This window comes from Trichosurus vulpecula, chromosome 4, assembly GCF_011100635.1.
Source record: "Trichosurus vulpecula isolate mTriVul1 chromosome 4, mTriVul1.pri, whole genome shotgun sequence".
In the NCBI taxonomy this organism is placed as follows: domain Eukaryota; kingdom Metazoa; phylum Chordata; class Mammalia; order Diprotodontia; family Phalangeridae; genus Trichosurus; species Trichosurus vulpecula.
Genome location: NC_050576.1, coordinates 84,531,074 through 84,553,984, shown reverse-complemented (window position 1 = coordinate 84,553,984; position 22,911 = coordinate 84,531,074). Strand labels below are relative to the sequence as shown.

The following is a 22,911-nucleotide window of genomic DNA, read 5'->3' as shown; positions in this document are numbered from 1 at the left end:
ATTGTTCAGTATATTGCTTTCACCACATGTCACTCTTAAGTATAGAGGAGAAATGCTTATGCCCTAAGAGCAATGATAAAGGAAGGAGAATTATAAGTAATGGTTATTTAACTAAATGAAATCATGCTTTAAAAAGAAAATAAAAGTAAGGCCATAGTCATGCCTTAAACATTCTAGCATAGTTACATGGAAACTGGTTACAATTTTCCTAAAATGAACTCCCTAATACAAAATATTCATGAATATAATTTTTATTCAGTCTGTCAGTATGCATTTATTAAGTGCCTACCATGGGTCAGGCAAATATGTAAAGTGCTGGGGATGCCAAGAAAGGCAAAAACTAGGCCTTGCTTTCAAGAAGATGACATCTAAGGAGGGAGATAACATGTAAACAATTATGTACAAAGAAGGTATAGACAGAATAAATTGTAGGTAATCAATAGAAGGAAAGCAAAACAAGAGGAACAAAAAAAGCTTGTAGAAGGAGAGATTGAATCTGGCATTTGAATAAAGCCGTGGAATCCAGGAGGTATTGATGATGAAGAAGAGAATTTCAGATATTGGGTAAAGTCAGTAAAAATGCATGGAGTTAGGGAATGGGGCATCTTTTTCTTGAGACAGGAAGGAGGCCAGTGTCAGTGAATCATGGGCTAGATATGTGGAGTACTTGGGAAGAGGTGAAAGATGTAAGATGACTATAAAGGTAGGGGAGGTACATATTATGAAGGACTTTGGATTTCTAAAGGGAATTTTGTATCTGATCCTCAAAGCAATAAAGAGACACTGGTGTTTATTGAATAGGGGTGGCATGGATTGATAAGTACTCTAGGAACATCACTTTGACAGCTGAGTGAAGAATGCACTGAATTGGTTAAAGATTTATGACAGAGAAGATCTGGGTAGCTCCCCCACATGCCAGAAGCTAGAACAAGAGACTTTTTTAGTAATGTTCTTCTCTTCCAATAGTGCCAGGCCAATAGACTTTGACTTCCTGAAAGTGATTGGAAAGGGGAGCTATGGATAAGTCCTCTTGGCCAAATACAAGTCTGATGGGAAATTATGCTGTAAAAGTCCTACAGAGGAACTCAATCTTGAAAAAGAAAGAAAAAAATCACATCATGGCAGAGTGCAATGTGCTTCTAAAGAATGTGATGCACCCTTTTTTTGTCGGCCTTCACTACTCCTTTCAGACTTCAGAGAAGCTCTATTTTGTGCTAGACCACATCAATGGAGGAGAGCTCTTCTTCCACTTGTAGTGGGAGCACTATTTCCTAGAACCTCAAGCTCAATTCTATGCAGCTAAGGTGGCCAGTGCCATTGGCTACTTGCATTCTCTGAACATCATTTATAGGGACTTGAAACCCAAAAACATTCTCTTGGATTGCCAGGCCATGTGGTGTTGACTGATTTGAGGCTTTGTAAAGAAGGAATGGAGCCAGAAGGAACCACATCCGCTTTCTGTGGCGCCCATTGAGAAAACAACCTTACTATCAAACAGTAGATCAGTAGTATTTGGAGGCTGTTCTTTATGAGATGTCATGGCTTGGTGGGGCCTTCTTACTTAAGATGCTTTGACCCAGAGTTCACTAAGGAAGCAATTTCCATTTCTATTAGACATACACTGGATTTAACAGCCAGCAGCTCTGGGACTTGCAATGCATTTTTAGACTTATCTTATACACATGAGGATGAGAATTTTAAAAACCACTATTAAGCCCAGGAATCATCCCTAAAGAAGTGCTCATGTTATTTATCTTTTGAATCAAATTGTACTATCCCAAAGTGGAAGATATGATAAGTATAACTGTACATGTCCCAGATTTCTCATTCTGACCATGTATTTCTCTTAGTTGCTGCATCAGAATGCTATTCATTTGATGGGTTAAAATTTAACAGGAAGGAAGGAACAGAGGAAGAAAGAGAGGAAGGAAGAAAAGAAGGAAGGAAAAGAAGTTAAAATAAGGTACGTGACCCTCTCAGAATTGACCATACCTTATTTGTGGTGGCAATATTGGGACACCATGTAATAACAATGCTACTTGCAGCTGCTTATAGGGTGTAAGACCAATAACACCAGCACACAGGAGGGCTGCTAGCACAGGTTCTTTGATCTGTTTCTCTAAAGGAAAGCAACTTTAAAGGGGTCAACAATCTTAATCAAAGATATAGATATAGATATAGATACAGATATAGATATAGATACAGATATAGATATAGATATAGATACAGATACATATCATTCACTTAGTTCTGGAGAAAAAGCCAGCACCCTGAACTTCAGAGAAAATGCAAACAGGAATTACAAGCAGAAATTATATAAACAGAACAAATACAAACAGCTAAGACCAACAGACAGGGCTTCCAATTGTCTGACCAAAAGCAATACATACATAGTTACCAGAGAGAGAAGCACCAGCATCTGGGTTTTTCAAAGCCAGGGAGCTCCTTAACAGCTACCCAGAATCTCATCTGTCTAAATCACGTGAACACTCTTCCAATGAGTGAGCCCTAAAGCAAACTGCTAACCTCAGAGTATATATACCCTTCTTCAGTGCCAGAGGGCATCACAACCTTTGTGACCCAGGTTCATGTGACTCAGGCTTCCATGTAACTTAGGTTCAAAGCTGGTCACATAGGCCTATTAAGGGGCAGGAAAGATCTTCAAATTGTATTAATATTACCCACAACCATGATCTAATGATGGTCAGGTGCTAGAATACTGATGCAGGACACTCATTTATAAAACAGAAAACCAGTTTATTAATATGTAATGGGATGTATATCTGACCTCAGAACCAATAATGGTTATTTCTATAGGGTATCTTTAAATAAGTGAATTCAAAGAGTCTTGAAATAATTTAGAATTATTCAAATTATTCAAAGTTAGTCAAAACCTTTTGACCCAATAATTCAATTATTGGGCAAGAGGATCAATGACAGAAAGTATAGCAGCACATTTTGTAGTAGCAAACTGGAAATGAAATGTATGCCTATTTCTTGTGGAGTAGCAGAAAAAATTGTGATGGGTAAATACAGTGCAATATTATGTTTAAGAAATGATGAATATGAAGTATTCAGAAAAACTCTACAAGACTTCAATATGATCCAAATAAGTAGAACCAAGAGAACATTATACACAATGACCATAAAAATGCAAATAAAAACAACCCTAAAAGACATCAGGACTTAAAACAAGGAAAAGACAAATTTGTGACTTCAAAGAACTATTAAAGACATATATTTCTCTCCTCTCAGCAGAGGAGGAAACAGGTGTGGAACAAGCCTATATTGCTCACAAAGTCAATGTGTCAGTTGTTCTGCTTAATTTTAATAATGTAACAATAGTTAACATTTATATAGTGCTTTAAAGTTTTTAAAGCACTTTACATGTATTAGCTCATTTGAGCCTAACCATAATCCTTTGAAGTAGGTACAATAAGCATTCTCTTTAATTTATTGGTGAAGAAACTGAAGCACAGAGAGGTTTGGTGATTAGAATCAGGATCAGGATCACACAGCTAAGAAAATTTCAGAGACAGGATTTGAATCCATGTCTTCTGACACTAAATCCAGTATACCACTCATTACATCTCTCTACTTTGTTGTAAGAGAGGGTGATATTTAGGAAATGGTTTCAATATTTGAAAAGACTTAATAAAAAAAAATTTAAAAAGATTTGTGACATAGAGTTAGCCGCTAGGTTATTGCAGTAGTCCAGGAATGATTTGGGGCATGCAGTAATCTGGTAGCAGTATCAGAAGAGAGAAGGTGGGGATATCCAATAGATGTTATGAAGGTAGAAACAATAGATTGTTTTTGTCTGTCTTTCATTCCTAAAGAAGACAGATGATATCAGGAGGTTGATGTCTTAGACTTGCAAATGAGTTGGATTTAATTGAGGCAGAGCTGTGGGAAGTCATTAGTCACACTCTCTTCTCTAGGGTTATCTGAATCTAGTGGCAAGACATAGATCAGGATGACTGGGTATGACGGCAGATGCCATGGGAGACCCTGACCTTTTTAAGCTAAGGTCTTTCCCAGGACTCAGTTTATCTGAGGCAATACCCATTCAGTGATGTAAGGCTAGGTAAGAAATGAAGCAAAAGATGGCCTAGTTTGCCTACTTAAAAAAAAAAATCCAATTAGGAGGGAAAATCCCTCATTGTTTCTAACCAGAGCATAAACAATTGCTATTTACACTCATTCTGAGCCATCAAAACCTGAACAATAACTAAGTGAAGCTTGGGCTGGGACCTATTGTTAGCCATTCTATGACAGCCAGAGTGATTTGGGTTTAAGACATAGTCAAATAGCTCCATTTGAATTGTGTGATCCAGAAAGTTTGGTTACAGGAGGCAAACAAGCTAGGTGATATGCAAATTTGTATTGTTTATTCCCTTAAAGCTAGGGAAGCTAGCTTACTTGTATGTACAAGGAGCCAGAGCATAAGTTCTTACTGTCTGAACAAAAGAATGAGAAGGTTTAAATACATGTTTAGTTCCAAATCAGCATGTCTGTGTTACTCAATTTTACGATCTCTATCTATGTTTAACCATGATACAAAAAAAGATTTTTCTTAATTGAATAGGATGTAAATAAAATAAGATTAGAGAGTTGACAAAGTGTCAATTGAAATTATGATCCAGGACATCTGTATTTTCTTTACCATTAATATACCATAATAGAGTATATGTCCATAAAAGACTAAGATAAAGAAAAGTCCCATTATTCAAGATAGTGTCTCAGGTTAAGGGTCTTGTCCTTAATGGCCATAGACAGGAAAGAATGCTCTTAAGTCAGCTCAGTCTGGCCTTGTTGACATAGAAAAAGGTATTCTCTGAGTAAACTCAGAAAACAAAGAGGTTTAGGTCCAGGCTCTTCTGCTTGATTATTAAGTTCAGGCTCTGGCCTTTATTGAAGTTACTAAATTGATATTAAATGATTGTCAATCTCAATGAGCTTTATCAAACCCTGGTTTTCCACAACAAGAATAGACAGCTTACTGAATGTGTGAAGTGAGAGTAAGATGTCAAGGACGATACCTAGGTTGCTAGCCTGCATTACTCTGAAGATGGTGGTAGGGAAATTTGGAAGAAGGAAGATAAAATGTCTACAAGATATGGAGCTGTCCAGTAGTGAGTTGGAGATACCAGAATGGAGGTTGGTAATGAGGTAAGAGCTGGATAAGTAGATTTGAGAGTCATCAACATATTGTGGTTATTGTTTGTCCTTTGTTTTCAAAGAGGACCAAAGATATCATGGAGTGATATCTTGATTTGTAAGTGATTGAATTTAATTAAGGCAGAAGTATAGAAAGTCATCGGGTTCACTTGCTTTTCCAGGTTCATCAAAGGCCAATGGCAAGACAGAAGTCAGAATGACTGGTGATGGCCTGGGATGCAGTAGATGACCTCGTCATCTTGGATGTCTGATGAATTTCTAAGTGCTCTACCGTGTCTACTTCAGCTGCCTTCATGGCCGTTGGAACAAACTGTTCTCATCTTCCCATTTTGCTGGGGCAAGTAACTCACTGACAAGTTTGCAACTTGTTGGTTACCCTCGACCTAGTTTTTTAGCCCCCACACCAAGATGGTTTTACCAGGGAGACACCTGTGTGTTTACTACTCTGTGAGTTGACACAGAGTAGTTACTTTCTAAATGCTTATTTACTTGACCTAAGAAATGGTAAAGGGCAGGGTTTCAGAAAAACCTGGGAAGATTTGGGGGACCTGGGAAATGAAAAGAACCAGAAGGATAATTTCTGCTCTGAGAAAACACAGTAAAGGATGATGGCAAAGAAAGCCTTCAGGGCTCCAGTCTCATCCAGAAAAAAACTCCAAAGTGAAGGGGTTTTCCTTGACCTTTAGCTGTTACAAGCAAGTTGTTGTTCAGTCATTTCAGTCATGTCCAATACTTCGTATCTCCATTTGGGATTTTCTTGGCAAATATACTGTAATGGTGCACCATTTCCTTCCTAGGTCATTTTTCACTGGTGGAAGGCATGTGTTTGGTGAGAGTTGAGAAAAAAAAGAGAGACCTTTAGGTCAATGGTCTCAATTTTTTTTCCAGTGAAATATGAGGGAAGTCTTAGCTGAGAGGATATAGGGATTAATACTTGTGGGGGTGGGAGGTGGAGCCAAGATGGTGGCTGGAAAGCAGGGACTTGCTTAAGCTCCCCCCCACCCCCAGTTCCTCCTAACACCTATAAAAATGGCTCTGATCAAATTCTAGAGCTGCAGAACCCACTAAATAGCAGAGGGAAGCACGGTTCCAGTCCAGGATAGCCTGGATGGTTGCTGGGAAGGGTAGATCGCATGGAGCTGGGAGCGGAACAGAGGATAGCCCAGCCTGGACTGTGCCAGGACCAACCAGACTGGGAGCCAGGTAGAACAGGCTATAGGACCTTGAATCATTGAGCTGTGGCAGTTACCAGACTTCTCAACCCACAAACACCAAAGACAAAAGGGAAGGTTAGTGGGTAGAGCTGCTAGAACAGAGTGAAAGGAGTTTCCAATCAGCCCCAGACCCAGGAGCATGGAAGTGGTGCAGCTCTGGGGCTCCTTCCAGCTGCAGTTGCTTCTGGCCCCAGGCCCACCAGATGGGAGGAATTAAGTGGCAGATCAGAGCAGGAGTGTGGAGCCTGCTTGGATCTGAGTCGTGCTCCAGGTTGGCAGTTCTTGGGGGAGGAGAAGCACTCATGTGGCAGAGCTTGCTGTGTAGAAGTAGCACTGAAAACATCAGCACAAGGCCCCTAAAACTTGGGACAAAGTACTCTCTACTTTACAAGCAGTCATACATTTCCAAAAAGCTCAAGGGTCAAGTAGTTGGCTGGGAACATGAACAGGTAGCAAAAACAGACCCAGATTCAGACTAAGACTTTGGAATCTTTTTTTTGGCGACAAAGAAGACCAAAACATATAGCCAGAAGTTGACAAAGTCAAAGAGCCTACATCAAAAGCCTCCAAGAAAAATATGAATTGGTCTCAGGCCATGGAAGAGTTCAAAAAGGATTTGGAAATGCAAGTAAGAGAAGTAGAGGAAAAATTGGGAAGAGAAATGAGAGTGATGTGAGAAAACCATGAAAAACAAGTCAAGAACTTGCTAAAGGAGACCCAAAAATACTGAAGAAAATAACACCTTAAAGAATAGACTAACCCAAATGGAAAAAGAGCTCCAAAAAGCCAATGAGGAGAAGAATGCCTTGAAAGACAGAATTAGCCAAATGGAAAAGGAGGTCCAAAAGACCACTCAAGAAAATACTACTTTAAAAATTATATTGGAGCAAGTGGAAGCTAGTGACTTTATGAGAAATCAAGATATTATAAAACAGAACCAAAGGAATGAAAAAATGGAAGACAATGTGAAATATCTCATTGGAAAAACTACTGACCTGGAGACATAATTTAGACCAGGAGAGACAATTTAAAAATTATTGGACTACCTGAAAGCCATGATCAGAAAAAGAGCCTAGACATCATCTTTCCAGAAATTATCAAGGAAAACTGCCCTGATATTCTAGAGCCAGAGGGTAAAGTAGAAATTGAAAGAATCCACTGATTGCTTCTTGAAAAAGATCCCCAAACAAAAACTCCTAGGAATACTGTCACCAAATTCCAGAGCTCCCAGGTCAAGGAGAAAATACTGCAAGCAGCCAGAAACACAATCAGGATAACATAAGATCTAGCTGCTTCCACATTAAGGGATTGAATATGATATGGAATATGATATTCTAAAAGTCAAAGGAGTTGGGATTGAAACCAAGAATCACCTACCCAGCAAAACTGAGTATAATGCTCCAAGGCAAAATATGGATTTTCAATAAAATAGAGGACTTTCAAGCTTTCTCAGTGAAAAGAGCAGAGCTGAATAGAAAATTTGACTTTCAAAACAAGAATCAAGGGAAGCATGAAAAGGTAAACTGTTGGGGGTCCCCGACCAGCAAGGACCCCAATCTCGGGACACAATGATGAGGCAGGAGACAGTGGATACAACTCCAATTTACTGGGAGACATTATCAGTTTTATAGGGTTTTGCACTACATGAGCAGAAGCAGGTGTCCAAGGGGTAAGGGGATGACAGCATGGGAAGAAACAGAAATGTTGCCGTATGAGTGTATTGTTGCACTTTGATTAGATATGGGTATCGATATTGGGTGGGAAGAATCTGGATTGTTGCAAACTATAGTTTCTACAAGTGTATGGGAAAGATTAGGACTGTTGCAAGATAGTTTCTGTAGGAGTATGGGAACAAAGGGGGATACTGTCCTACAGTGTCTATGGAGGCATGGGAAGACTCAGGCATGTTGCAAGCTGGCATCAGAGCTTTATGAGCTATGTGAGGCATGAGTCAGGATGTCCTTGTAAAGTATCAAAGATGTTCCAGTAACAAAGCATTGTTGTGTTAGGCACTGGTTCAAGAGCATTAGGTAATGGCCAGCTGGGTTTCTCCTTCTGGGCTTGTGAGTCCCTTGTGGACGGACTCTGCCTGCATGTGTAGGATGACTACAGGGGGCTGTTAAGGGCAGAGGCCTTCCCTTCGGGCACATGCCATTCCAGGTCCTACTGAGCCTGTCTGGTTTTACCCAGGAAACAGGCCAAGTGCTAGGGTCCTGACAGCCCCGGGGTTGGCACCAACCCCTTACAGTAAACAAGAAAGAGAAATCATAAGGGAGTTACTAAAGTGGAACCGTTTTGCTGACATTCCTACATGGAAAGATGATGTGTGTAATTCATGAGACCTTTCTCAGTATTTAGGGTAGTTGAAGGGAGTATACGTATATAGACAGAGGGCACAAGGTGAGTTGAATATGAAGGGATGATATCTAAAAAAATAAAATCAAATTAAGGGATGAGAGAGGAATATGTTGAGAGAGGGTGAAATGGAGAGATAGAATGGGGTAAATTATCTCACATAAAAGTGGCAAGAGAAAGCAGTTCATTTGAAGGGAAGAGGGGGCAGGTGAGGGGAAATGAGTGAATCTTGCTCTCATTGGATTTGACTTGAGTAGGGAATAACACACATACTCAATTGGATATCTTACCCCACATGAAAGTAGGGGGAAGGGGACAAAAAAGGGGGACAATAGGTGGGAGGGCAGATAGGGGGAAGAAGTAATCAAAAGCAAACACTTTTGAAAAGGGACAGGGTCAAGGGAGAAAATTGAATAAAGGGGGACAGGATAGGAGGGAGGGAAATACAGTTAGTCTTTCACAACGTGACTATTTATGGGAATGTTTTGCATAATGAGACATGTGTGGCCTATGCTCAATTGCTTGCCTTCTTAGGGAAGGTGGGTGGGGAGGGAAGAGGGGAGAGAATTTGGAACTCAAAGTTTTAAAAGCAGATTCTGAAAAGAAGTTGTTTTTTTGCATGGAACAGGGAAATAAGATATACAGGCAATGGGGCATAGGAATCTAACTTGCCCTACAAGAAAGTAAGGGGAAAAGGGGTGGGGAAGAGGAGTGACAGAAGGAAGAGCTGACTGGGGAATTGGGCAAACTGAATATATGCCGTCTTGGAGTGGGGGGAGGGTAGAAATGGGGAGAAAATTTGTAACTCAAAATCTTGTGGCAATCAATGCTGAAAATTAAAAAAATATCAAAAATACTTGTGAGGGAATTAAAAATGTTTGGAAATATCACTTTGGTGAGTAGGATAATGGATTGATTGTTGTTGTTTAGTCATTTCAGTTATGTCCAACTCTTCATAACCTAATTTTGAGTTTTCTTGGCAAAGATATTGGGGTGGTTTGTGTTTTCTTCTGCATCTCGTTTTACAGATGAGGAACTGAGATGAGGAACCACGTTTAAGTGACTTGCCCAGGGTCACGCAGCTAATAAATATCTGAGACCAGTTTTTAACTTTAGAAGATGAGTCTTCCTTTCTCCAGCCCAGCACTCTTTCCATTGAGCCACCTAGCAGCTTTATGAGTTAATTAGTTTGTTTGTTTTAATGGACTATCTTGCCACCGTGAGGACAGGCAACTTAAGTTATATAATCTAAATTTGTAGTAGATCTGATTAGCTTGGATTTGTTATTTTCTTGAGCTTTTTCAGCAACACCTGAACAGAAGTGAAAACAGTGGGTAGTGGATGTTATCTTAGGCAGAAACGTAGCAGGGAAAGATCCCATAATAGGATAAGGTATAAGGAACGAGAGAAGAAGACTGTATAATTGAACTGATTTATCAAGGAATCAATACTGGGAAGAGATGAGATTATAGCTCAGAGGCAAGGAGCTATGAAATGATTTTGGGATAGAGAGATTTTAAATCGTTGTAAGGATGAAGAAAAAGTTTTGGGATAGCAACACAGAGAGTAGAGTGGAAAGACAACAGATTGTGATCAAACAAGGGAATCATGAAATGGATATGGTGCTTTTTAGGTGATGGCAAGATCAAAGATATAATCATATCTGTGTGTAGCTAATGGTGGGGTGAAGAAATAAGTCTTGGAAAATAAGTTGAGGAACAATGAAATTGTGCTGTGTAAGGGAGTATCCATATATAGGCTGAAATTTCCTAGTAGGTAGGTAGGGGAGAAGATGCCAGGTCTCAGTGAGTGCCAGAAGATGAAAGGAGTAGTAAACGAAAAGATTTAAGATAAAAACAAGTTTATTATCAATGGATCAAACTTTCCAGAGAGCCTCTGTTCAATTCCTTTTAGTCTACAGTAATCCTCTTTATGTGCCATCTGCCTTTCTTATGGGCAATACAAGGTTACTGTAAGGGGAGCTGGTATAATAAAGTTCTCTATTTTCCTTCAGTGCCATCAATAGAGAGGAAATATCTTTTTGTGATTTTTTTTTCATTTTGTTTGTTTATTTAGTATTTTATTTTCCCCAGTTACATGTAAAAACAACCCTCAACATTTGTTTTTAAAACTTCAAATTTCAAATTCTCTCCCTTCCTGCCTCTCCCTCCCCCATCCCCCCACATTGAGAAGGCAAGCAAATTGATACAGGCCACACATGTGCAGTCATGCAAAACATTTCCATAATAGTCATGCCATGAAAGAAAACAGAGACCAAAAAAAAAACCTCAAGAAAAATAAAGTTAAAGCAACAACTATGCTTCAATTTGCCTTCAAACACCATCAGTTCCCTCTCTGGGGATGGATGGCATTTTTCATCATAATTCTTCAGAGCTGTCCTAGATCATTGCATTGCTGAGAAGAGCCGTCATTCATAGCTGATCATCCTACAATACTCGCTATTATTTTGTGCACAGTGCATTTCATTTTGAAGCAGCTCATGTAAGTCTTTCCAGGTTTTTCTGAGAGCAACTTGCTCATGAGATGAAGTATCTTTTATCCCTCTGGGGATTCAATACATTTTGGAGTTAACTGCATGGGATAATTTGGGCAGCTTCAAGGTTTTCCATTTGTCTCTACCCATAATAACGTGCATGGAGATTGCCAAAAGGGACCCCACAGTTACTAGGTCCCAAAAGCACATGATACCCGTTGCTTCCATGGTTGGCCCTCTTTTAGCTTCCCTGAATTATCCAAATAAGGCAAGGGCTTTAGAGCAGGGCTCAGAAAACTATGGTGCTATCATGAAAGGGCCAAAACTAGCCAACCAGTTGTTTTTCTAAGGCAAATGAGCTTAGAATGTTTTCTTTTTACATTTTTTAAGTAAAAATATTTTAAAAAATTAAAATGTAGGATGGCGGCTGGTAAGCAGGGACTAGAGTGAGCTCCGTACCCGAGTCCCTCCAAAAACCTATAAAAAATGGCTCTGAACCAATTCTAGAACGGCAGAACCCACAGAATAGCAGAGGGAAGCAGGGCTGCAGCCCAGGACAGCCTGGATGGTCTCTGGGTGAGGTCTATTCCACACGGAGCTGGGAGCTGGGAGCTGGGAACAGAGTGGAGCAGAGCCCAGCCTGAGCAGTGTGGACCATCCAGACCAGAAGCCGGGCGGAGGGGGCCCTAGTGCCCTGAATATGTGAGCTGCGGCAGTTACCAGACCCCTCGACCCACAAACACCAAAGACTGCGGAGAAGGTTAGTGGGAAAAGCTGCGGGAGTGGAAGGAGTTCGCAGTTCAGCTTCCAGCCCCGGGGGCAGCGGAGGTGGGGCAGCTACAGCTGTTGTTACTTTTGGCTCCAGGCCCACCTGGTGGGAGGAATTAAGTGGCGGATCAGAGCAGGAGTGCAACAGCCTGCTGAAGATCTAAGCCCAGTATGGACTGGGGGTTCTTGGGGAAGGAGTAGTGCGGGTCTGACAGAGCTGGCACCTCCCCCCCAAACGTGGAACATAGAATTCGTTAGTCTACAAGCAGTCATACCCCACTGAAAAACTCAAGGGTCAAGTTAGTTGGTTGGGAACATGGCCAGGCAGCGAAAACGCACCCAGATTCAGTCTCAGACTTTTGATTCTTTCTTTGGTGACAAAGAAGACCAAAACATACAGCCTAAAGAAGACAACAAAGTCATAGAGCCTACAACAAAAGCCTCCAAGGAAAACATGAACTGGCCCCAGGCCATAGAAGAACTCAAAAAGGATTTGGAAAAGCAAGTTAGAGAAGTAGAGGAAAAATTGGGAAGAGAAATGAGAAGGATGCAAGAAAACCATGAAAAACAAGTCAATGACTTGCTAAAGGAGACCCAAAAAAATACTGAAAAATACACTGAAGAAAACAACACCTTAAAAAACAGACTAACTCAAATGGCAAAAGAGCTCCAAAAAGCCAATGAGGAGAAGAATGCCTTGAAAGGCAGAATTAGCCAAATGGAAAAGGAGGTCCAAAAGACCACTGAAGAAAATACTACTTTAAAAATTAGATTGGAGCAAGTGGAAGCTAGTGACTTTATGAGGAATCAGGATATTATAAAACAGAACCAAAGGAATGAAAAAAATGGAAGACAATGTGAAATATCTCCTTGGAAAAACCACTGACCTGGAAAACAGATCCAGGAGAGATAATTTAAAAATTATTGGACGACCTGAAATCCATGATCAAAAAAAGAGCCTAGATACCATGTTTCAAGAAATTATCAAGGAGAACTGCCCTGATATTCTAGAGCCACAGGGCAAAATAGAAATTGAAAGAATCCATCGATCGCCTCCTCAAATAGATCCCAAAAAGAAATCTCCTAGGAATATTGTCGCCAAATTCCAGAGCTCCCAGATCAAGGAGAAAATACTGCAAGCAGCCAGAAAGAAACAATTTGAGTATTGTGGAAACCCAATTAGAATAACCCAAGATCTGGCAGCTTCTACATTAAGAGATCAAAGGGCTTGGAATGCGATATTCCGGAGGTCAATGGAGCTAGGATTAAAACCTAGAATCACCTACCCAGCAAAACTGAGTATCATGTTCCAAGGCAAAATATGGATTTTCAATAAAATAGAGGACTTTCAAGCTTTCTCAGTGAAAAGACCAGAACTGAATAGAAAATTTGACTTTCAAACATAAGAATCAAGAGAAGCATGAAAAGGTAATCAAGAAACGGAAATTGCAAGGGACTTACTAAAGTTGAACTGTTTTGTTTACATTCCTACATGGAAAGACGATGTGTATGATTCGTGAGACCTCAGTATTAGGGTAGTTGAAGGGAATATGCATATATGTATATATATGTTTATGTATATATATAAGTGAATGTGTATGTATGTATATATCTATGTGTATATGTATGTATGTGTACGTATGTGTATATGTACATATATGTGTTTTCGTATATATATATATATATGTAAAAGAGAGAGAGCAGACACAGGGTGAGTTGAAGATGAAGGGAAGATATCTAAAAGAAATACAATGAAATTAAGGGATGAGAGAGCAACATACTGAGAGAGGGAGATAGGGAGAGATAATATGGGATGGATTATCTCGCATAAAGGTGGCAAGAGGAAGCAGTTCTGTGGGAGGAGGGGAGAGGGCAGGTGAGGGGGGAATGAGTGAACCTTGCTCTCATCAGATTTGGCCTGAGGGGGAATACCATACATACTCAGTTGGGTATCTTACCCCACAGGAAAGAAGAGGGAGGAAGATAAAAAAAAATAAAAGGGGGGGGGATGATGGAGGGGAGGGCAGATGGGGGTGGAGGTAACCAAAACAAACACTTTGGAAAGGGGACAGGGTCAAGGGAGAAAATTCAATAAAGCGGGATGGGTTGAAAAGGAGCAAAATGTAGTTAGCCTTTCACAACATGAGTATTGTGGAAGGGTTATACATAATGATACATGTGTGGCCTAGGTTGAATTGCCCGACTTCTTAGGGAGGGTGGGTGGGAAGGGAAGAGGGGATAGAATTTGGAACTCAAAGTTTTAAAATCGGATGTTCAAAAACAAAAAAAGTTTTTGCATGCAACTAAAAAATAAGATACACAGGCAATGGGGCATAGAAATTTATCTTGCCCTACAAGAAAGGAAGGGAAAAGGGGATGAGAGGGGAGGGGGGCTAATAGAGGGGAGGGCTGACTGGGGAACAGGGCAACCAGAATATAAGCCATCTTGGAGTGGGGGGGAGGGTAGAAATGGGGAGAAAATTTGTAATTCAAACTGTTGTGAAAATCAATGCTGAAAACCATATATGTTAAATAAATAAATTTAATTTAAAAAAAATGTAGAAAAATTAAATAAAGTTGCAACTCTAAATATCGGCAACCTCAAAAAGAAGGTGGGGGTGGGGAGAAGGGGTGATTCTAATTGGAACCTTTAATTTTTTTAACTGCCTCTATAAAATTAAGTGCTCAGAGAGTTCCCCAAGTCAATGTAATTCTGCTGAGGAGTGTTTCAGCATTGGCTCTATTAGACCATGCCCTTAGGAGCTATTGCTCCAGTAACTCATCAGACTGCTGTTTGAACTTTTCTGGCAACCTCCTCAGTTCCTTGGTAGTGAAAGCCATCTACTCACCCCTTGCTCCCTCATTGGAGGAAAACACCCTCCTCTCTGGAAGAGTAAATAACATAAACCTTGAACTATTTTTTTTTTAAACCACCAGTGAGAATTCTTTTCCAAATCTCTTCCTCACTTTTGCTCTCATTTTCCTATCTCATTGCTCTGATTTCAGTGAGATGTAGCAAAACCTCTGAGTGGGAGATTATGCTTCCAGAGCCAGGCCTATAGGTTCCTGTCCCCAGCCTGTCCGAACCCATCTCTATCTAGAAAGTTTCATTCACTTGAACAGTCATCAGTTTCACTTGCTGCATCTTAGCAGAGTTTTGTCCCCAGTGGCCAAATGTGTTGGCCTAGTTTCCTTTCAGTAGTCCAGTTCTACAACATGGTCTCAATCAGAGAATGCATTTTTGAAAAAAAATTCTGACAGACTCCTCCAGTAGCCACTGGGCATTATAATTCCTCTGAGGGAACAGGAGACTCACTTTCTGTTATTTTGAGAGGATTCCTTATAGCCTTCTAGAACAGCTTTGACATTGGGTGTCAACTACTATTTCTGGCCATACAATTACATTGCCCTTCTTATCTGCAGCACCCTTTCACCAATTCAACCACAATGTGAGTCATGAGACCATTTTGTACCAAACACCTACTCTGCTGAATGTTAGTTGCATGCCTAACTCTACCCAGCTCTCTATTATTTCAGATTTGGTGTCAGGACAAAATGAGAAATGAATAGGTAATTCAACCATTGATAAAAGAAGGTTTGCTTAACCCTAATATAACAAGGATATATAGTAGCATTGATTTTGGATGTCTATACAACTTCCTTCTTCATATGCAAAGTTTTCAACACAGTCCATTGGTGCTGGGTGTGATTGCTTGCCTGATCTTGTGTCACCCTCCAAGTCTTGAGAGCCCTGACCAATGTGAATTGGCCTTTTTATCTTCCTAGGTTACCAGGAAACTGCATAAATATTGTCAGAGGCTACTAGGATGCTGTGTCTCAGAATACCCAGCTTGAGCTTTGTTCCATGTCAGGAAAATCAGGTTCTGTTTTTGTCATCTTCTGAGTAAGAAAAAATAGTAACAATAACAAAAAATATATTTAAAAAAAGCTAAATTAAATAAACAAAAAAAAATGCAATTACCCTAACATACATTGCTTGGGGCAAAATGGGAACCAAGTGTATATTGGTCTTATTGCAACTACCTTAAACACTTTTTAACACTGGAATTTATGATTTTAAGACACTATGAATACACCCACACATTTCTGTATGTTGAAATATTTCTTTTTTCAGGTCTAACTCAGAAGTCACATCTTCAGTAAAGCCTTCCCTGGCATTCAAATTCCCAGCCTTTTATAACCTCTCCTCCTTGGCTCTCTCATTAACACTTGCTTTGCATACATGTACTTACTATGCTCTAATTTGTATTGAAATTTTTTTTAATTTCTGTCTCAGCTCGCTAATTTGATTGTAAATACTTTTTAAAAACGTATTTCGTTTCTTTTGTTAAATATTTCCCAATTACATGTAAAAATTAATAATCATTTTTAACAATTTTGAGTTTCAAATTCTCTCTCTCTCTCCTTCCTCCTTAAGAAGGCCAAGAATTTTATATCAATTATACATGTGAAGTCATGCAAAACATATTTCCATATTATCCATATTGCAAAAGAAAACACAGACAAACAACCCCAAGAAACATAAAGTTACAAAAGTATACACAATCTGTATTTAGAGTTCATCAGTTCCCTCTCAAAGTGGATAGCATTTTTCATCATGCATCTTCTGGAATTGTCTAGGATAATTGTCCTGATCAGAGTAGCAAAGTCCTTCATGGTGGTGGGGGTGGGAGACGAACACTGTCTCAAGCTTCAGCCATTTTCACACTGCTGTTTTCTGAGCTCATTCTGGAGATTTGGAAGTTTTCTGTGTTTCCAAGGTGGTATGATCTAGGGAAAAGTGTGGTCACTGCTGTCCTGTTCTACACTCTGTTCCTTACACAGCAAGGACCCCTGATCCCTAGGAATTGCAAATCAATACTGCTTCTCAGGGCCATTGTTCTCTGGTGACCAAAAATGATAGTGTCCCTCAGGGCTCTTGCTCTCTTGTGGACAAAAGTGCTCCTCTCCTTCCCAGAACTATGATTAAGAAGTGAGTATAAGCAATAGAGCTGCCAAATAGTGTCTAGTCCTGCATCCAGTATGAACACAGGGATCCCATTTCATCTCTTTCTGATCAGTTGCCAAGTCTCTTTACCATCTCTGGTTGAGTACTCCTGAAGCTGCTTCTGCTTCTGTCACCACCACCCAGTCCCACCCCTGGTGTTTCATCCACGTGGACTTTGGGTCAGACTCTACCCTTGTGTCACAGATCCCTATTTCTGACCTCCTAAGTTATCTTGGGCTGGATGAATGTCTCATTCTGAACTTTAGTGGGCTCTGTAGCTCCATAATTCAATGTGAGATATTATTTAAAGTTGTTTGGAATGAAATGTTGGGAGAGCTCAATTGAGTGCTTCCTCTACTCTTCCATCTTGGCTCTGGCCCTAGAACTTGATTATAACTCTTTGAAAACTGGGTTCTTGTCTTATCCAAATACCTCATGCAGAATAGGCAGGTGTTTTGGTTTTTTTTAGTAGAATTTGCATTTCATCTCCAAAGAGTCTGTGCTTTGTATTCTGAAATGCTATAGAAATGTGGTGTGTGTGTGTGTGTGTGTGTGTGTGTGTGTGTGTGTTTGTTTGTATGTGTACATACCTGGATTCCAGTCCTTCCTCTGAGGGACTGTGTACTTTGTAAATCTAAGCAACTCAGGGGGTGGAGCCAAGATGGTGGCTGGAAAGCAGGGACTTGCTTCAGCTCTCCCCCAGGTCCCTCCAAACACCTGGAAAAAATGGCTCTGTACAAATTCTAGAGCTGCAGAACCCATGAAATAGCTGTAAGAAGCAGGGATCCAGCCCAGGAAAGCCTGGATGGTCACTGGGAAGGGTCTATCACGTGGATCTGGGAGCAGAATAGAGCATAGTCCAGCCTGGGCCACGCCAGGACCAAACAGACTGGCAGCCAGGTGGAACAGGTAGTAGGACCCTGAATCATTGAGCTGTGGTAGTTACCAGACTTCTTACCAAACTACTGGAAACTGAGTGAAAAGAGTGTGCAGTTGGCCCCATCCCTGGGGTGGTGGAAATGATGCAGCTCTGGGACTGTTTCTAGAGCTCCAGTTGCAGTTGCTTCTGGCTCCAGGCCCACCAGGTGGGAGGAATTAAGTGGCAGATCAGAGTGGGACTGTAGAGCCTACTTGGATCAGGGTCCTGGTCTGGGTTGGCAGTTCTTGGGGGAAGAAGAGTGCTGGTGTGGCAGAGCTTGCCATGTAGAAGTAGCTCTGAAAACAGCAACACAAGGCCCCTAAAGCTTGGGACAAAGTACTCTCTACTCTACAAGCAGTCATACCTTTACAAAAAGCTCAAGGGTCAAGTAGTTGACTGGGAACATGAACAGGCAGCAAAAATGATCTCAGATTGAGACTCAGACTTCAGAATCTTTTTTTGGTGACAAAGAAGACCAAAACATACGGGCAGAAGAAGTCAACAAAGTCAAAGATCCTACATCAAAAGCCTCCAAGAAAAAATATGAATTCAACTCAAGCCATGGAGGAGCTCAAAAAGTATTTGGAAAGGCAAGTAAGAGAAGTGGAGGAAAGGTTGGAAAGAGAAATGAGAGTGATGCAGGAAAATCATGAAAAACAAGTCAATGACTTGCTAAAGGAGACCCCTAAAATACTGAAGAAAATAACGTCTTAAAAAATAGACTAACTCAAGTGGCAAAAGAGCTCCAAAAAGCCAATGAGGAGAAGAATGCCTTGAAAGACAGAATTAGCCAAATGGAAAAGAAGGTCCAAAAGACCAGTCAAGAAAATACTAGCTTAAAAAATAGATTGGAGCAAGTGGAAGCTAGTGACCTTATGAGAAATCAAGATATTATAAAACAGAACCAAAGGAATGAAAAAATGGAAGACAATGTGAAATATCTCATTGGAAAAACTACTGACCTGGAGACATAATTTAGACCAGGAGAGACAATTTAAAAATTATTGGACTACCTGAAAGCCATGATCAAAAAAAAGAGCCTAGACATCATCTTTTGAGAAATTATCAAGGAAAATTACCCTGATATTCTAGAGCCAGAGGGTAAAATAGAAATTGAAAGAATATATTGATAGAGGAAAGGGTGAGATATAATGGGATAAATTATCTCACATAATAGTGGTACAAAAAAGCAGTTCATTGTAAGGGAAGAGGGGGCAGGTGAGGGGGAATAAGAGAATCTTGCTCTCATCAGATTTGCCTTGAGGAGGGGATAACATACACACTCAACTGGGTATCTTACTCCACATGAAAGTAGGGGGAAGGGGTTAAAAAAGGGTGGACGATAGAAGGGAGGGCAGATGGGGGAAGAAGTAATCAAAAGCAAACGCTTTCAAAAGGGACAGAGTCAAGGGAGAAAATTGAATAAAGGGGGACAGGATAGGAGGGAGGCAAATAACAGTCTTTTACAGCATGACTATTTATGGGACTGTTTTGCATAATGATACATGTGTGGCCTATGTTTAATTGCTTGCCTTCTTAGGGAGGGTGGGTGGGGAGGGAAGAAGGGAGGGAATTTGGAACTCAAATTTTTAAATGCAGATGCTCAAAAAGAAGTTGTTTTTGCATGCAACTGGAAAATAAGATATACCAGCAATGGGGCATAGAAATCTATCTTGCCCTACAAGAAAGTAAGGGGAAAAAGGGATGGGAGTGGGAGTGGTAGTTGCATGACAGAAGGGAGGGATCACTGGGGAATGGGGCAATCAGAATATATGCCATCTTGGAGTGGGGGGGGAGAAAATTTGTAACTCAAAGTCTTGTGGAAATCAATGCTGAAAACTAAAAAAAATATTAAGTAAAAATTAAATTAAATTAAAAAATAAATCTAGGCAACTCTTTTGGACCCTCAGTTCCCCAAGTTACTCTCCAAAACCATAAGCTATAGAGCAGATCTTGATCTTCATTGATAGAGGCAATTTCTTCTTTTCTCCATCCAAAGCTCTATGATGGATAGACAGATGTATAGATAGAGAGGTATTTTATATATACTATATCTAAATATATTCTCTTTGTATTGATAGAGAACTTTAGCTAGATACTTGTTTTGGGACCAGGCCTTTGATTTCTTTGGTCTCCTCTCTACCAATGAGGTTCAGTACCATATTTAGAACTTAAAGGTATTAGAGAATGCATAGAGTGCTGAAAGGTTAAGTAATTTTTCCCAGGGTCCTATAGCCAGTATGTGTCAGAGAGAAGTTTTGAATGAAAGCCTTTTAAGTTTTGAGATCAACTGTCTTTCTACTATGCTGTGCTGCCTAATATGAGTTTATATAAGATGGACATGTAAAATCACGTACATAATATACATACACACATATATATTATTTCAATTTAAATATGTAAGATCCCTAAAAAGGACTTACCTTCTGAAATTAAGGATGTCATCTTGTAACTGATAATGAAGGTCAGAAAAAATGACATGAAGTAAGTGGGTAGCCTTAGGAGAATAAGGCATAAAGTACATTGAAAATACTACTCTTTCTAGTGTGTCTCCTCATAATGTCCTTGTTGAATATAAAAAAATAATTTAACATAACATTAGGTTTTATAGGATTATAAAATTATATGAGATTGCTTGTTCCAGTTTTATAAAAATTAGCCCACGTTGCGCAGTTTTCTGCAAGGGACATTGATTATGCACACCTAAGATTTCAGAAAAGGAAATGTGGGTCCCTTGCAGCCTACCTGCTGCTTTCAGCATTTGTACCTGGCTGGGTTTCTAATTAGAAAAATAAATAAAACATGAAGCATAAATAATGAGGTCTAATGAAAGCTACATCCTGGGAATAATCTAAGAGGATATCCAGGTCCAGAAGTGCAGTTGGTACTCAGGAAGAAAGCTGAAATGAATTCCACAGGAAAATGTATATGAAGCATGAAAGTGGAATAAATGGAACGGCTCTTCTGCGAAGGGATGGCCTACTTTGGGATGGAGCAAAGAATTCCTTTTCCAAATTACACTTAATAATACCATTTGTTTTAAAACTCATATAATCATTTCCTAGCAATAAACAGGAGATAAAATGGGTAATAAATGCTTGCCTTGAAATGTAATTAAGAATTTAAATTGTATTATAGAAGAGGGATCCAAGGCAAAGTTTTATAAAGTCCCTATAGAAAACAAGGAGATTCTCTAGGATCTAGAGAAAGGCAATAGTGAAGAAATACAGGCATTCTGGTTAAACTTTCTATAAATAGAGAAGAGAAAATTTATGGACTTGAAGGCAAGAACAAGAAAGATGTTGCATCTTGGAAAGGAAAGCTCAGTGATTGAGGACAAAGTTTTTTTTTTTTTAATTTTTTCCAAATAGGACTGAGAAGACTGGATGAGGTCAAATCTTTGTTTGCCCAAAGGCTTTTGGTGAAAAGAAAAAAATAGCAATAAAATAATATATTAGGTGATTTTTTTTAGAGTTACATCACTGCAGCATATCTTCCACTTCACTGATATCCTGATGATGTGTTCTGAACAGAATCGATTCAATAAATATTGTATCATCATGTAGTTCACAGCATTAATAAAAGCCCTACCACATATGCAAAAATTTTGTATCAGCATCAAAACTACATCTCCCAAATTTATTTTACCTAAGTGAATACACCAGACAAATCCTGTATTCATAGCTCTCTCGATATGCCCACATATAACAAATCCAAAATAAACACACCTAACAAAATTATCATTATGTACTTAAATCTTTAATTACCATGAGAAGAGGAGGAAGGGGTGGGGGAGGAAGGACAATTGACATCTGTATTAGTGCCACTCGGAATTTGAATCTGCTAAAGACACATAAAAGGCTCTGCAACTCTGTGGTTCCAGAGTTCTCAGCTCTGAAATTAAGCTGGAAAAAGCAAAAAAAGAACAAGAAAGAGCAAGATACAAGGAAGCTCTTTCTTGTATAAAGTAACTCAAGAGGAGTTTAGAGAAGTGTTTGAAGACATTATTGAAGTCAGACTGGTCTGCACCAAGCATGGGACCCCCAAAGGAATTGGCTATGTTGAATTTAAGACAGAAGCAGAAGTGCACAAAGACTTGGAAGAGAAGTAGGGCACTAAGATAGATGGCTGGGGACTCTTTCTGGATTACACAGAGGAGAAAAGCCAAGGACAAGAGAACTCTAGAGGTGGGATTAATAATTCCTGGGGCAGGAGGAAAAGCAAGCCATAGAGGACTCCAAGACTTACAGCACCGTGGAGGAGAATCTGCAGGAAGTGTTTGAGAAGGTAATGTCCATCAGCTTGCCCCAGAACCACCAAGACCTAACTAAATGCTGCATGTTCATTGAATTTGCCTCTGGGGAAGATTTGAAAGAAGCTTTGAACTCTTGTAACAACATAGAGATTGAAGTCAGAGCCGTCCAGCCGGAGTTGAAGGAACCAAAAGGCTGCTAATGCAGCGTCAAGGAATCAGTCCTACAAAAAACCTTTCATGTCAAAAGACATGAAGTAAAAAATGTTAAAAGATTGCTTTCACAGCTCAGTGCATGCCAGGATAGTCAAAGATAGGGAGACAACATTTTTGAAAATGTTGGGTTTTGTGGATTTCAGCTCAGAGGAAGATGCCAAAACTACAAAAAAGGCCATGGAGGATGGGGAGATGGATGCAAACAAAGTAACCCTGGACTATGCCAAGCCTAGTGCTTTTGGAGGCAGTGGTGGAGCTGGCGGTGGCCGTGAAAGCTTCTAGGTGGCCAATAGAGGCTTTGGAGGCCCAAGACCAAAGTGGAGGAAGCTTTGGTGGTGAGGAAGATTTCTGAGGAAGGCCAAGGAGGAGGTGGTGACCACAAGCCACAAAGAAAGAAAATGATGTTTGAATAGCTTCCCCCCTTATCTTTTCCCTGGCCATATGGATGGACTCTGGGGGTTTAGCCTGTAGACCAATCACTAACGGAGCCTTCTCAGGACTTTC

At 40.0% G+C, this 22,911-nt stretch overlaps 2 pseudogenes; both read left to right on the top strand.

The window, feature by feature from the left end:
- Positions 1 to 946: 946 nt before the first annotated feature.
- Positions 947 to 1,714, top strand: LOC118846781 (annotated as a pseudogene).
- A 9,690-nt stretch (positions 1,715 to 11,404) lies between these two features.
- Positions 11,405 to 22,689, top strand: LOC118846780 (annotated as a pseudogene).
- The last annotated feature ends 222 nt before the right edge of the window (positions 22,690 to 22,911 follow it).